The sequence below is a fragment of the Rhopalosiphum maidis genome, chromosome 2 (assembly GCF_003676215.2).
Source record: "Rhopalosiphum maidis isolate BTI-1 chromosome 2, ASM367621v3, whole genome shotgun sequence".
Taxonomy (NCBI): domain Eukaryota; kingdom Metazoa; phylum Arthropoda; class Insecta; order Hemiptera; family Aphididae; genus Rhopalosiphum; species Rhopalosiphum maidis.
The window spans coordinates 49,651,272-49,667,904 of NC_040878.1; the positions used below are offsets into that span (position 1 = coordinate 49,651,272).

Here is a 16,633-nt window from a genome sequence, read left to right on the forward strand (position 1 = left end):
TTGATAATAAGTAATAAACAACACAAATATCATTATTTTATAAAAAATATGGTTTTAATTGTAAATAACATAATACAGGTAATTACCTATTGTAAATTTAAAATATTATTTTCAATTATAATTATGATTTTGCTAAAAATATAACATAGAAAAGATGGGATTATACGTTATTCAAATTCACACATTGCATATTACAATAAGTCAAAATATTTATTACATTTTATTAAATGGTCTTATATTATTTAATTTGTATGGTAAATGATAATTAAATTTTTAAACAATATAATCGTTAAACAATAGGCAATAATCAAATCTTGTATGGATATTACATTCATACTCTATATTATATGGAGTGGACACTTAGCTAGTACCCATACAGATTATAAATTTTAAAATCAAAATTTAATAATACATTTTGATTTTATTAATTTACCATATATAACAAAAGTATTTCAAATGTCGAAAGAACTTATTATTCGCCAACAGTGATTTTACATTTAAATTACGTTAAGTGAATTTATATTATTTATCATCAATGTTATTTTTACACACACAATGGTAATATTGTATTAATATGTACATAATAACAGATTCTGAGCAGAACGATTAATATTTTGGTTATACAACCGTGATAATTTTATTTTATTGTATCTTTATTTTATGTACATGTTTTATACTACAAAATATATTTTAAAATAATCTTTTAACTTTTATAATAATTGAAGATAGATCTAGTTGAACTTTTGGTAGTGACTGGTATTATGACTTGTAATGTACAGACGACTTATACTTCAAAAAAACAGTTTTGAAAATGTAGCCTTAAGAACGATATAATAAATAAGTTATTTATCAAAATTAAATGTTTTTTGAAAATGACAAACTTTATTAAGCACTTATTAATGTGCGTATAAGTGGAAATGTGTTAGTAAAAATAGTAATGTTAAAAAATATATAAAAGAATAATTAATAGATATTTTAAAATATCATATCATAGAAACCATAACAGCAGATAAATTCATTAAAAAAAAAAAAAAACTATATTCAAGTCAACTCTGAAGGCTCTAAGCTAGACAAACATGATATTTTTTTTATGGTAAATTTTGATTATGCCATATTATGTTAACTTACTAGTGTTGGTCAATGAAATCGAAAATTCAATACGATATCGATATCGTGGGTATTTTCCAAAAAATGTCGATATCGTTATCTAAAAATAACTATCGAAAATATCGCGATATCGACTCGGAATAATAAAGTTGACGGATATTCACTTTTATAACTTATATAGTTATATCTATTTGTACTAGATAATAAATTATAGCATATTGCGATGTATTTCAAAGAAATATTTCACCACACTAAACAATTTAATCTAAATTCAGTGTCGGTTGTTAACTCGTGGTGAGACCTCGTAACTATTTTATTTCGTTATTAATTAATAATATTATATTTATGTTAAACAAAATGAGTGAAAACTTTGAATTATAGTACCGTTGTCTGGTGCTAGGAGTAATATATAGCAACATTTTAGTTTTAAAGTTGATGATAAGGGGATTATATTTAATAAAAATCAAATTTTTTGTAAAAAGTGCAAATGTCCTGTTGGCTATAGTGGAAATACGACTAATCTCAAATCACATTTATAAATAAATAAATAAATACTCAATGAATACTTTTCAGTTTAATACAAAATTATTTATAATTGATAATTAATTTACACTCATAATATATTAATATAATAATATATATGCTATACTTTTAATATGTTTTCAATAAACTAAATTATATAAAATGTAACTTGTTGTAATTATATGAAAATTTAAATTGATATCGATATCGCTTTACAATATTGGAAAAACAAATACAATATCGAATATTAAAAATATATCGTTGGCCAACACTACTACTTACCAACTTTATGCAATCTAAATAAATATAATCAGAAATTATATTTCATTAGTTTTTTGTTATACACATTATATAATATGCATTAGCATTTAGTTTTTTAACAATAAAATGTACTAAATTATAAGAGGCGTGGGAGGCTAAACACAAGGGGTAGGTGTTGTAATGCACGGATGATTTATATAATATTGATCTACATTAATCTAGTTAATCTTGATGTTATTATACTTCACCTAATGAGTTTTGAAAAGGTAGCTGGAGAACGACAAAATAAATAATTTATTTATCAAAATAAAATATTTCTTAAGACAAACTTTGTTCAGTATTTATGTGCGTTCAAATGGAAATAAATTCTAAAAAAAACTTAACGATTTCACAGATAACCTTGAAATAACACTTGGTGAAGGTGAGTCATTTTCAATATATATAGATTTGGTATTATATATCATTTGATTTTTTGTTATATATCTATTACCTACATATTATAAAATAATATGTTTTAGCATTTAGTTTTTAATAAAATATGAAATAACATATGTAGAATAAAAAGAAGGAAGCTACGCACAAGGGTTTGGTGTCAAGACTTTTATTATGTTTATTAATGAGTTATACGCTATTTATGTAACAAATTTCAGCTTTCGGAGGATTAGTTTCGAACGTTGACAATTTTTTGTTTCATTTGACTAGATTATCTCTACTAAGTGCACGTGAAAAACGATCTCGATGCATAATTGATTTATGTTTTATAAGTTATCTACAAAATTATTATTTTGATGATGCTTGTGAAAATGCATTAATTACGAAGACTTGTAATGCGTAGACGACTTTTAATATTGACCTACAATCTGGTTAATTTCATATATTTTTTTTTCGTGTTCTTATACTTCACCATGATGAGTTTTGAAAATGTAGCTGAAGAACGAAAAAATAACTAAGTTATTTATCAAAATGAAAGTTTTTTTGAAAATGACAAACTTTGTTATGTATTTATGTGCATTTTAGTGGAAATTTTTAGAAAATATTATTTTTCTTATAATATATATAAACGAATCTTACGTGGATATTTTAAAATATTGTATCATCGAAATAGCAGACAAATGCATTAAAAAAAAGCTATTTTCAAACCAACTCTTAAGAAAACAACGATTTTACAGAATATACTAAAATAAGGACTGTTGGAGGTGAGTCATCTTTATTATTTTTTAATACAAACAGATTTAGAGAAAACGTCGGTGAGTTTTTCTATAGATAGTAATCTAAATAGGGCTCTAAGTTCAACAAAAACGATATTTTTTAAATTGTAAATGTTCTTTATATCATATGTTTGCTACAAACAAGGGGTAGGTTTTAGGACTTTATGTATGTTTATTAATGAGGTATAAACTAATAATTATGAACCAAAATTAAGCATTCGGGGAATTAGTTCCAAACTTTGTCAAATTTTTCATTTTGGTCTAATTTTCCTGAACTCTTTGTACTAAGTGCATCCGAAAAAGGATTTCAATGCAAAATTGATTAATGTCCTATAATTTATTTATCAACAAAAATATATTACGTTGACACATTTCAACAGTTTTATTTACTGAAAGAATAGTTAAAAACAATAAAAGCGTTGTACTTTTTGTAAAGATAAAATTTTTTTCTATTTATATGCGTATGAAGATGTTAGTGAGCGTAAAAAATAATTCTTCTTGGTCAATTATGAACGTTTTGTTTTAATTCAAAAAAAAATACTTATAATTTTCATCAAATGATCATATTATGATTGTCCATATATCGTTTCATATTCTAATTTTATAACTCTTTTTGGGACACCTATTTATTGAATCCTCTTCAAATTTAAAATTTTTCTTAATTTTTTTACTATAAATGTCGATGGAGTTAAAAAAATAGTATATGCTTGCAAGTTTTCTCATAAGATGCCACTATGACACTATGACACTATACCAATATAAAAAATTTAAAAATTCATATGTATCACTATTATTTAAAGTACAGTAGTTTTGTTTTATATCAAATCTCAAAAGGAACATGAAAATGTTCGAGATATCGAGTTGTATTAAAATTCTTAAAAAAAAATTGAAAAAATTGATAAATAATTTGAATGCTTAAAATGTATAATTTAAATACTGAAAGTACTAGAACTATACATATATATCAATAAACTACAATAATGGATAAATTAATTTTCTTTAAAAAAATCTGTAAATAAAGTTTGTTAAAAAGCTATAAAATTAAGCTATTAAGGGAAATGATACATAGTTTCAAGAGGATTCCAATGTATTTCATGATAGCGACGTTCGACACAATATTATGGTTATTATTATCTACTGTATTTTTAATGTCATTAATTTCTTTTCTATGTCATATCATATTAATTTAAAGCAATTTCATTGTATTTTTAGGTTGCATTGGTAAGGCATAATCATATTAGCTAATGATATATTTACAATTAATTTATATAACATTAGCAGGACTGGAATTGGATAAATTCTGCTCACCTAGTTTTCTGTATAATGCCATGTTAAGTACCTACCAACTACAAACAGCCACATACTATAGTCTGTGCAAGTTCGAAATTTAGTCTGCATTTCTTCATTTTTTAACTCTTAACATGTTATCGATTAGCAATCAATCATGACTTGAACAGCTGGCCTAACATTGTCGAGATCCACTGAGTTTTACTCGATAATTCGATCATCCAATTCGGCCCAGAAGATTACTATTTATAAATTTTACGTACCTACTGGGAAATATCAATACCTTTATGATATTTAATGAATAATGACAATATCAATCATGTAACAAAATTCAATTACGTACTTTATTCTTAACTCATTTATTCTATTCAACAACCTTATTCTCTTAAAACACACTTAAGCAATAATCATTTGAAGATTAATATAATCTGATTTATCTAATTTATATTTTCATACCTTTTTTTTCCAATTTATTTTATATTTTTTAATATTATATTTATAATTTTTGATATTTAACCAATAGCTACTCTACGCAGTGCAGGATATTCATGTGAGTAGTTATGTGTTTATGATATAAACAATTTTTGATACACCTTTTTGTTAAAATTATGATTTATTTATTAAAACTGTGTACGTTCTAAATTTAATTATTTTAAAAATTTAAACAAATCAACATTATATTTAAGAATAAGATAACGTGTAATATATTATCAATTTTATAGCTGAAATTGGATTTTTAAACTACTGTTATGCTATGCAATTTGGTGAGTTTTTTAGTGATAATAATGTATAAATCAAATTTATGCCAAAGACTTTTATAATGCAACAAACTTTCACGCTTTGTGACAAATTTTTTTTGTCTCTTAATTATACTTTACAGTCATAATGAACTTAATATTAAGCCTCTTTATTAGTTTTTATATAAAGTCCATATCATCTATTCATAGACTGTTTAAACATATAAAGTGAAGAGTCCATCAAAAAATATATATATATGCAAATAGTGTCATCTGATATTTTCACTGTATCAACGTATATAATAGTTCTTATATGTGAAAAAAATATTTCCATTTCATGACATGAGTTACTTAGCATGTATGGGCGATTTTCATTTTAAAATTAATTATTACAGACAATTATAATCAACTTACAACATTTCTAAAAAATAAATGCAATGTAGAGGATTTACTAACCAAAAGTGAGTTTTACACTTATTATCGTGTACTATACGTATTCTGGTTTACGACGATTTATCAATTAAATATTTTCACTTTTTCATCTTGACCAACTCCAATTTTTTTCGTTATCTTATAATTGTATAAAGTATGTTCGTCCAAGAAAAAATTGACTATAGATTGAGGTTATCTCCAACGGAATGTAATAGAATAAAATTGGGGTGATTAAGAATGATATTTTATATAAACGTGTTATGTGTACGGTGTACCTAATAACGTAAATATAGTTTTGTGATTATGTGCGCCGATAATTATTGGAAATGTGATAACAAAAATATGGTTACGTAATTACCTCATGATGTTTGGAGAGTTTTCAAAATAATTTACTCAAGAAAAAACGGTGTTTTACTTTTTTTTTTATTTTAATTAAATGTGTTTACATTTATCTTGACCCACAATTATCTAGTGTGGATCTGTTGAAAATTTTATTATCAATTGTATATACAAATTATAAATTAAACCGATTAGTCAGTTCTTATAAATATCTTATAATATAAGAGATATGATATTTTTTTTTCCACCGAGAAATAATATTATGCGCATAAACATAGTTAAAATATCAATAATATTAATTTATAGATATTTCATTTGTATTCTCGAAGGCATTAAAAAAACGGGGATGTGATGATGATGGTAAGTATAGTTTTAATATTGTGATTGATTTTAGAATTATTTACATAAAAAAATAATAAATATACTCTAGTTATTGCATTATTTAGATGTGTTCCTAAAATTAAAATATGTTTTGACATGTACGGCTAGGGTCATTAAATACATTTGTGCGACATAGACAGCATTACCACAACTTCATTTACCGCCCGTAGGTTTAAATTAGTCAGTAGCCATACAACATAAACATTTCCGATGTAGCTCCATGCAGTGGAGATTCGATTTACAATACGTAACCCAATAAAATAACATCTTTATTTTTCATTTCTTTACAGATATTGTGATGGATTCAATAGAATATTGTGAAGATCTCGGTAAGTAATAGTATTAACATACATTATACAATCTGAAATATTTTGATACGATATACCTACACTACTCTATGGTGAATACCTTAGGTTAATATAAAATATATTATGTATAAACGTTTACGAATACTGATAAATCCTAGATTGATATGAATAGATTGGTGGTACTTATACGAAAGTAATTCGATATTAATCTAAATATTTTAAAAATATTATCCATATTATATTAAACATTTAGTCTATCTCCATGAATTATTTTTATTTTATTATAATACTGCCGTAATTATTTTCTTATTATATATTTATATTACAGTGAGTTCCGCTTTATGTAATCACTGGTTTATAGAATCAAAATTTAAAATCCCAAACCAGATCTTATGGTAAACCAATAATTACAAAATGTTCAATAATATTTATTATTAAATAAATGTAGATAACCCGTCTCGGTAGTATACGATATCCAAATCCCTCTCATAACTATGCTACTGATAATATACATATTCACACAATATAAAAATATCGTCGGTGCGTATTGAAGTGGATATTGGACAAGTCTTTCGACTGCATCCGAATTGGTCCATAAACCTGAAATTGACATCTGAATTGGTTCCCGACATTCCAGGCAACATATTATATCTAAATTGGTTTCCAATATTCTAGGTAGGTGCATACATCGGATTTGGTTCCGGATAAAAAATGAAAAAAATGAAAAAAGGCGAAGTATAATCTAATAATATTTATAATAATAAAAGCAAATTCAACAGTTGCTTTTATTCGACATATCCAAAGATCTTTTAATTCATAGACGCATTAAAAGAAGTTCAAATTGAAAAATAATAATATGTACAATTTTGAAGTACAGTAAAACTAAAAAATCTTAAAACTAAATATAAAGAAATATATATAAAAACAGAAATAGACAATTATAAAAAAAGTGAAATAAATAAATTAGGAACGTGACTTCTCATGTCGCCAAAACCCAATTTGCCGACACCCCAGTTCGTCTATTATTATTTATATGTTCCCAATTTGCCGACTTATTAAAAAATAAAAGTAAATACAAATTTGTCATGTATAAATGGTTATTAATACATTGTCAGTAGATATATTATATAAAAATAAAAGTAGGTTATGATATTATATTATTATATACAGAGTTAAAGCACATATTCTTCGAACAGTTTTTTTTTTACTTCATCATTGTGTGTATAATCGTGCATTAATCCAACTTTTTGTACTTGATGCCATATAGATTGCCCAAAATGAAAAAGGTATCCTTTTATTTCTGTGTTATATCGAAATAAATCTCTATTGGCAACAATCATTCCTATTTCAAAATCAATTTAAAATGTTTTTGGTTTAAAAGCCAAATCATTTCTCAAGGCAGCTTCTTTAATTATATTAAACATTCTCTTATAAGTATTATTGCTTTTATTCGGTAAAAGAGAATAAACCTAAAGATAAATAAATATAATATGAATGTAATATTTTATAATGTATAAAAATATGAATATATAATAGGTATATATTTATATAATATGTTAAGATATATATATATTAATTTTTGAAATGATAATATACCATAACCATTGGCACCATAATACCCATTTCAAAACAGCGTAACGTGTATATTTGCATAAACAATTTGGGGGTGGATTTAAATGTACCATCCACTGTCGGTGAATCGGAAAAATTGAAACTTTATTAATAATTTGTCGGCAAACTATAGACTATCGGTGAAAATGGAGTATTTTAAAAATATTCTAATACTGGTATATTTGTCGGCAAACTGAGTTATTGGCGAATTGAGATTCGACAAAGTGCGTATGAACCGATTAGAGATTATAAACAATTTTTGTTATACATTTTTACCTCAATAATACAAAATACTTATAAAAAAAAACACTGAGTCTTTCAGTGATCGTAAATTACCGTTTTTATGATCCTTTAAAGATACAATTTTGATAAAATTGGATATTCATGCGTCCAAGGATCTTTTTAATTTTGTTTTAGTAAAAACGAATAACAGCTAGTGTACACACAAAATTATTTATTTTTTATATTAATTCCATTATTTTGTTTAATTTTTATTTTTTTTTTTTAAATTATAGTATTTATCATAAATCATAATATTATATTTTCAAAATCAAACATTTAAATTTATAGATTCGAAGTCGCTTCAAAATAAAGGATGGTTTAGTGCTTTTGGTATATTTATTAAACTATTTAAAATTACAATAATATGTCTTTAATCACATTAATATATATATTTTCAGGAATTGTATATATTATTTATGAAAACATATAATTTGTATTAATTATTGATGAATTTTTAGAAGAAAAATATGCTATGTATAAGGGAAATACTTTTTTCTTAGTTATAGCACTTATAGCGTATAAGTTACGTTCAATAACTTATAAATTCCATAAACTAAAAGGTTTAGTGCCCAAGCAAACAATGTGGGTTATTTATTTTGCTCTATATCAATCAATATTTCAGTACGAAATGTTAGTATGGGGGGGGGATTGGACGATACTGTTTTAAACACATTTCAAATAAATCAGAATAACATAATAAGAATTTGTTTAAATAAATACTCCCTGCAAGGTTCTACAAATCAAAATTATAAGGAATTGTGAGTTTTACTGACTTGATTTTTCTATAAAAAAATTGCTATTTTGTTCACTTTTAAAAGGTTTAGTCAAGATAAAGATTACAAATTGTTGGATTATAAAAGAGAAAATATAAATTACAATATACCTGTTAGATATTCTTATAAATCTTTTGTAAATTATCTAGGGCCTGTTTATTTTAACTGTATGCCATGCCAATATAAAAAAAATATTCACTGTTCTAAATTTAATATTAAAAAAATTGTATATCATTGGTTATTTTCTTAATTAATCTATAAGACCTTCATAATATGTTTCGTTATATTTAATGTGTAAAATTATCTCATTTTTTAAATTTTTCTATAGTTAATATTATTTTAATTTCTAATGTATTTATCACTATAGTTTGTTAATTATATAATATAAATTATGTTTTTATTATTAATATTACTCTCTATTTCTAACACAAGCTAATAGTTTAAAAAAGATAGATAATCATGTAAAAAAAAAAAAATTAGCTCTCTATATTAGACTGAAAAAAATCTGATGCCATTTATCATTATGACTTTCCTAGTCTTGCCAATATGTACTTTAAGCCGATTTCGACCACCTTGTATCTATTTTTAATATATATTCTCATCTTAATCTGCCGTCTTAGTGGTATTTCACCTATACAAGTTAAAGTATCAAGTGTTTAAATATTTCATCTTTATGTCGGGTGTGGCCAACCGAACCTAGTTTAATTTATTTTTATTTTAATACTCTTCTAAATATACTAGTAAAATTGTATGTAATTATCATCTATTTGGTAAGTGTGTAAGTATCGTCTAAATATTTTTAGGATTCTATCCCCTTGTACGGTTTTTACATCCACGATTCAGTTGGAAAATATCTTAAGTTTACAACTAAATATTAGAATCTCTATATATTTTTAATGGCTTCTTAAAGTGATTTCTAATTGGTGGATGTGATCTTATGGGAACTTAGTCCTATTAATTTTGAAACTCTTATCAGTCAACAGACCTATGAGCCTACATCTACAATAATTTGATACCATATATTATGTAAGCTGTAATATTAAAATATTCTTCATTTCCCATTTTGAGTTGAACATTCTTAAAATTATTTGCATATTCTATCTAAGGATACTATCCAAAATACCGTCAAGTAATAAGAATTAGTCTTTTATCTCTTATTTTTGATGTTCTCTGTCGAATCATGTACATTTGCATGAATACTAATTAAAACCATCAAACATCCGCCGTAAACAATATGATAGGCGATCCATTATCCTGGTGACCAATATACAATTCATGATTTCGTGATCTATTCAACCGCGATCAATTGTTCACAACCAATTCACTGCGATCCATATTTCTCCATTTAATGAAAAATAATCCTACAAATTTGTTTGTATAAAATCCGAATCTTTTAAGTTACAAAATGAAAAGCTGACTTACAATTTTAAAGCATTCATTCCTATTTTCAGTTATGTTTGCGTCTTGAGATTTTACTCTGACTAGTTCTTAGCCTATCGACAAGCCTCCGATTTTAGTAGTCAAAACCACAACTAAAAATAATATAGCAAATAATACCTCGTTAAACATAAATATAGGTGATGGGAGATCCATTGTTTCTACCTAATTTTCAAATAGTAATATTTATAACTAAAAACGTTCGAATACATTCTCTTAATTTATATTTATTATCAATTAATCATTGTATTTATATTATTATAGCATATAACATTAGTTATATCACCTTTCTCAACATTATATAAACACAACTTTAATAAATAGAATAATTAAATGTTTATGATTTAAATAAATCTTTATACAGAATTTACAAAACTTGTATTAATTTATAATTATTAACAATTTTGTTGCACTCATGCAGATATTTTTTCCATAAGTAAGGACACAACTTTATTTATTCATTTAGTATTTTTATTCAGCAATTATAACAACTGTTAACTAATAGTTAATACTTAATTATGATAGATATATAATCACTATAATTGTATTATCTGTAATTAAACATTTTATTTCAAAATTATATTAGTATTTTGGACATTTTGAGATAAAATTTTCAGATATAAAGACTTGGTGCTATGATAATTTTAGTAGATAGCATGGCCACATTCCTTGCAATATAAATTTAACAAAAACATATTTTTTTTCTTTTGAGTAGTATGATGTTGTATAAAGAAATTCAAAGATATAATGTAAGGTTGTGTAAACTTTGACGGTTTATTTTTATTATTATAATAAATTTTGTATTAAATCCCCAATAAATTTTATTACCCACAGATAAACACAAATATGTGAATTGAATTATTTTTAAAAATTCGACAATAAAATAAAAGACTAAAATATGTATAACCCATGCTAAAAAATCACATGAATTCATAGATTATATTTCAAATAGAAGTATTTTAATAACCATTAATATATTTTGGTTACTTAAATATTTATTAAATAATTATTGTTATACATTCACAGGAAGGAAAATAAGTATGTTACCTAAAATACACTTGGCACAGACTTAACCCTTTTAAGTTTTATTACAAATTTATTTTCGTTTAATATTTTACAAATTAAATAACAGTACTTACCAAATTTATTTTGTAAATTATTATTCATTATAAAATCATTATTGTAATAGTTTTTAAGTTATAACATTAATAAGTTAATTAAATGTATTCATTCACAGGAATTCGAAGTAAGCTAACTCATAATAGTATAATAAATTAATACTAGTCTACTTATTATACCTAATTTATAATAAATATTTTAATCATATTTATATTCAAATTAATGTTATTCAGTTAACTATACATTTCAACTTGGTTTTCGACTTCCCACATTTTAGATTAGAAAAGAATACCTTATTTAAACCACTGTTGATGATTGGCAATGTAGGACTGATTTTTCAGGGAGTAAATTATATCAAATCCAAATTTCATTTTAATTGAGTTACCGAAATACACAACATACATCATATAAAAACCTATACATCATGTTTAAAAAAAAAAAAAGGGTAATTAAATGATTATGTGGATATAGGTTAAATTAAAATAGTGCAATAAATTTCATCAGAAAATTTAAATTTAATTTACGATTTTTTTATATCTTTAGACTGTTTAGGTGAGATAAACGATGTTTCTTCAAATATTTTTTAAATACAGTTTATTATAAAAGTACTACTCAATACATATATTTTTTAATGATAAAATGGTATTTCATTATTGTTAGTATAATACTTAATTGCATTTATGTAAGCCTTAAAATTATGAAATTATGCATTTTGATTCAGTATCACTAAAATTAAATGACTTTTATGGTGAGTATTAAAGATAAGTAGTTAATTATTATTTATGATAAAAATTTCCCGTTTAGTCTAAATATAATTCAGTATGTTTAAGATATAAATCAAATAATTAGGTATATGTATACATATTATGAATATTATTTATTTTCTAGTTGATGATGCATACTCTAATGTCCTTATAACATATAAAAATCGTAAGAAAATTATATGTATCTTACGCTTATTAATTAATATTATATGTGTTTCACTTATATATCATTATTAGAGCTCTGAAATTAAAAAAAAAATAAAGGTGAGCAAGTGGTTTTTACTAAATGTATGTTTTTTTCATTTATTAGAGCTTGAATTAATTAACGGAAACGGTAATAATAAAGTAAATTATAATATACATATAACATATTACATATATAAAACTTAACAAAATGTTCCTGAATTATACAACACATAATTTTTAATATAATAAATAGTATAGTTCCAAGTAGTTCAATTGATAACTTATTCTATCATTACTATAGAAGAATTAACGGAGATCGTAAAAGCATTTTCAGGTACAATTTATAAATATTATTTTCAAGAGTTTATAATTGAAAATTATATAAAATATAATTTATAATGTAGAAAATAAATATTGATGGAGTATAATATTTCAATGGAATTTCAGTGTATTTTTATTTTGTCATGCCAAAATTTGTTATCCGGAGACAATAATTCACATCAACTCTTTGATACTTAAAGTTTTCACACTAATTTTTATTATAAAGTTGAATTTAGCATCGTGGTTAAAAAAAAAATACAAAAGTCTCTAAATCAGCGATGTTGTTTATTAATATCAATTTTTGAAACATCTTTTTTATGCTTCATAACTATTATTATACATTATTGATAATATATGATAAAAAAAAAAAATTGAATTGTGCAGCAGTATAGTTAAATTAATTAAAGTACCAAAATATTTGAATTTATACAATTCTTTGTTTTAGATGCTCAAAAAAGTTACTTCAATTATCATACTGACATTTTGAATAGATTGAAAGGAAGTGAGTATTCTCGTAAAAATAATTAATTATAATATTTATTTGTTTTCAGTTAAATAACAAAATAACGATACAATATTACTCTATAATATCATTGATTATAGAATAATTAGAATATACCTATTATTAATAAATTATTTTCTATGTTCTGTTTTGATTGTAATTTGTTTATAATATTGATTTATAATTTTAATGAATCTTTCTTTTAGCTAAAATCGATTACTATAATTGTATAACCTATAGATACTTAAATAAATATTCTTTGATTTTACATTGGTATCTACACCATATAACATTACAAATCTGAAATCAATAGTAAAAAATTTGAAGTTATAATTTAATAAGACAATTAAACGGATTTTGTATTATATTTTCACATGATAATGTAACTGGTGATATATTTTGAATAGTAATTAATAATATACTTCTATGCGTAATGTAAAAAGTTTCAAGTCGCTAAAAGATACATTTTTTGAATTTTTTGTACTGATTATGTATAGTTTTATAAAAATTATTTAATTTAAATATAATTAGATTTAATAATAAGAAAATAAAAGCCACAAAATGTAATATTGTTTTATATTATTGTTTTTAGGCATACGATATTGGACTTTAACAGAATGGTGTTTAATAGAATTTGGTCCTCCCATTGACACTCAAACAAATTCACTTCAAGTACCGTATCAGAAAGAACCTAAATAATTGAATTGTTATCTTATTTAATTAACTGCCTTTAATTGTATTTTAAATCTATAATATTAAAAGAAAACTGATAAACTCACTTTCGATGTTGTAAGAATTTCAAGTATAAATCGTTACGTCGAAGTTATTTATTTATTATGTTTAAATATAATCATCATCTAATCAATTGTAACAAGTAATGGAATTTATAAATTTGTTATACACATTATATTGATTTAATCTTACAGTGGGCAGTTTTTTTGTTTATTTATTTTTTTATTAATTTTATATGAGTTTCTATGTTTAATGTCTAATAAAAATTTATTGTACATTTTTGGATATAATTATGTGGATCGTATTAATTTTTTGTAGATAGTTATAGTACTGACGCGATCATGTCGAAGTTGTCTGTTGGCGAATGATCCGCGAGTAGCCTGTCGCAATATTATAAATTTACAAGTAGATGTAGAGAAAAAGAAACAAACATATAAAGTTCACTCGCGTAATAAACACTTTATGTAATATTATGTAAGTTTGTCAATCAACAACACACAAAAAAAAAAACAAGTGTGAATAAATATGACAAAAAAAAATAAATTTCACGAAAGGAAAATGGCCAATCGGATTTATGACGAGTTGTTATTGACACGACGGTGACTGCAAATGAGCGAGATCGCTGGCGGCCGATACTCGTCCGGCGTGACTTGTTTTCCGGTACCGTCTTTGCCTTTGCAGTGTTGGAGGGAGAGTCATCAAGATTTTTTTTTATGATGTAAAGTTATGAAGCTTTGTATTTTTTAATTAATCAGATTGTCTAAAAATGTACTTTTAACGAATTTATCAAAACAATATATTAAGTAATAATATTAGAAATAAGGTCAAATGTGTTCATTGATATTATGTTTGATTTAATAATCAAATACAATCCATACTATGATATTTGTCTTATTTGTATATTTCTTACAAGACAGAGTTTATTTTGTTCCTATTTTAATTTTATAATGTACATCGCTGAAATGTGTACATAATCATCAAATAATAACCGTATGTTTTACTAAAATAATCACATTTATTTTAAACTTGCAACGCAAGATAGTTGATTGTTCTTTGTAATATTTTTAACATTCTAAATATTAGAATGGTATCTACTAAAATTTTAATAATATTAACAGCAATAAGCATTATAAGCTACAGTTATTACAACATTGAAGGTAACAACAATTAATGTACATATAAATGTATTAAAAAAAAATTAATATTAAGTAAGGATTAACACAATTATCATTATATTATAAAAATTATGGTTTTAATTGTAAAAAACATAAAATATTGTAAATTTAAAATATGATTTTCAATTATTGTAATCTAGCTAAAAATATAACATAGAAAAGATAGGATTCTAAGTTATTTAAATACAAACATTATATATTATAATAAATCAAAATATTTATTAAATTTTAAAATGATCATTTTATTAAATAGTTCTATATTATTTAATTTTGATGGTAAATGATAATAATTATATTTTAAACAATATAATCATTAGATAATAGACAATAATCAAATCTTATATGAATAATATATTCATACTCTATATTATATGGAGTGGACACTTTAGAAAATTTATTAAATTTTATTTTTATGTACCCACATAGATTATAAATTATAAAATTAAAATATAATACTTTTGATTATATTAATTTACCATATAAAAAAATTATTTCAAATGTCGAAAGAACTCATTATTCGCTAACAGTGATTTTAAATTTAAATTACCTGTAAATTATTTATATTATTTAATATCGATGTTACTCTTACACACACAATGGTATTATTGTATTAATATGTACACTTATAACTAAGTTATTATTTATCAAAATGAATAATTTGTTAAAATAAACTTTGTGAATTATTTATGTGCATATGAATCGAAATATGTTAGTAAAAACTGTTATCTTAAAAAATATATAAACGAATATTAAATGGATATTTAAAAATATGATATAATCGAAACCACGAGAAACACTAATGAAAACATAACAATTTCACAGCTAATGGTGAAATAACAACTGTTAAAGGTGAGTGATTTTTATTATTTTTTAATACAAACAAAGTTGGTGAACATCAATGTGTTTTTTATAAATAGAAACATAAAGGCTCTAAGCTCGACAAATATAATATTTTTTTATGGTAAATTTTTTTCATGATCTATGTTTACTTACCAACATAAACTCCATCAATTTTATCGATTTTTTTATTTACTTTGACTAAGCTATATGTACTAATTGCATGCGAAAAAGGAATTCAATGAAAAGTCGATTTATGTTTTATATTATTTTTATTTACAAAAAGTTATTACGTTGACATATTTGAACAGT

The 16,633-nt window shown here is 23.6% G+C and overlaps 1 pseudogene; it reads right to left on the reverse strand.

Annotated features, from left to right (window-relative positions):
• The window catches only part of LOC113552501, a 46,309-nt pseudogene that overhangs the window by 11,394 nt on the left and 18,282 nt on the right, over window positions 1–16,633 (reverse strand).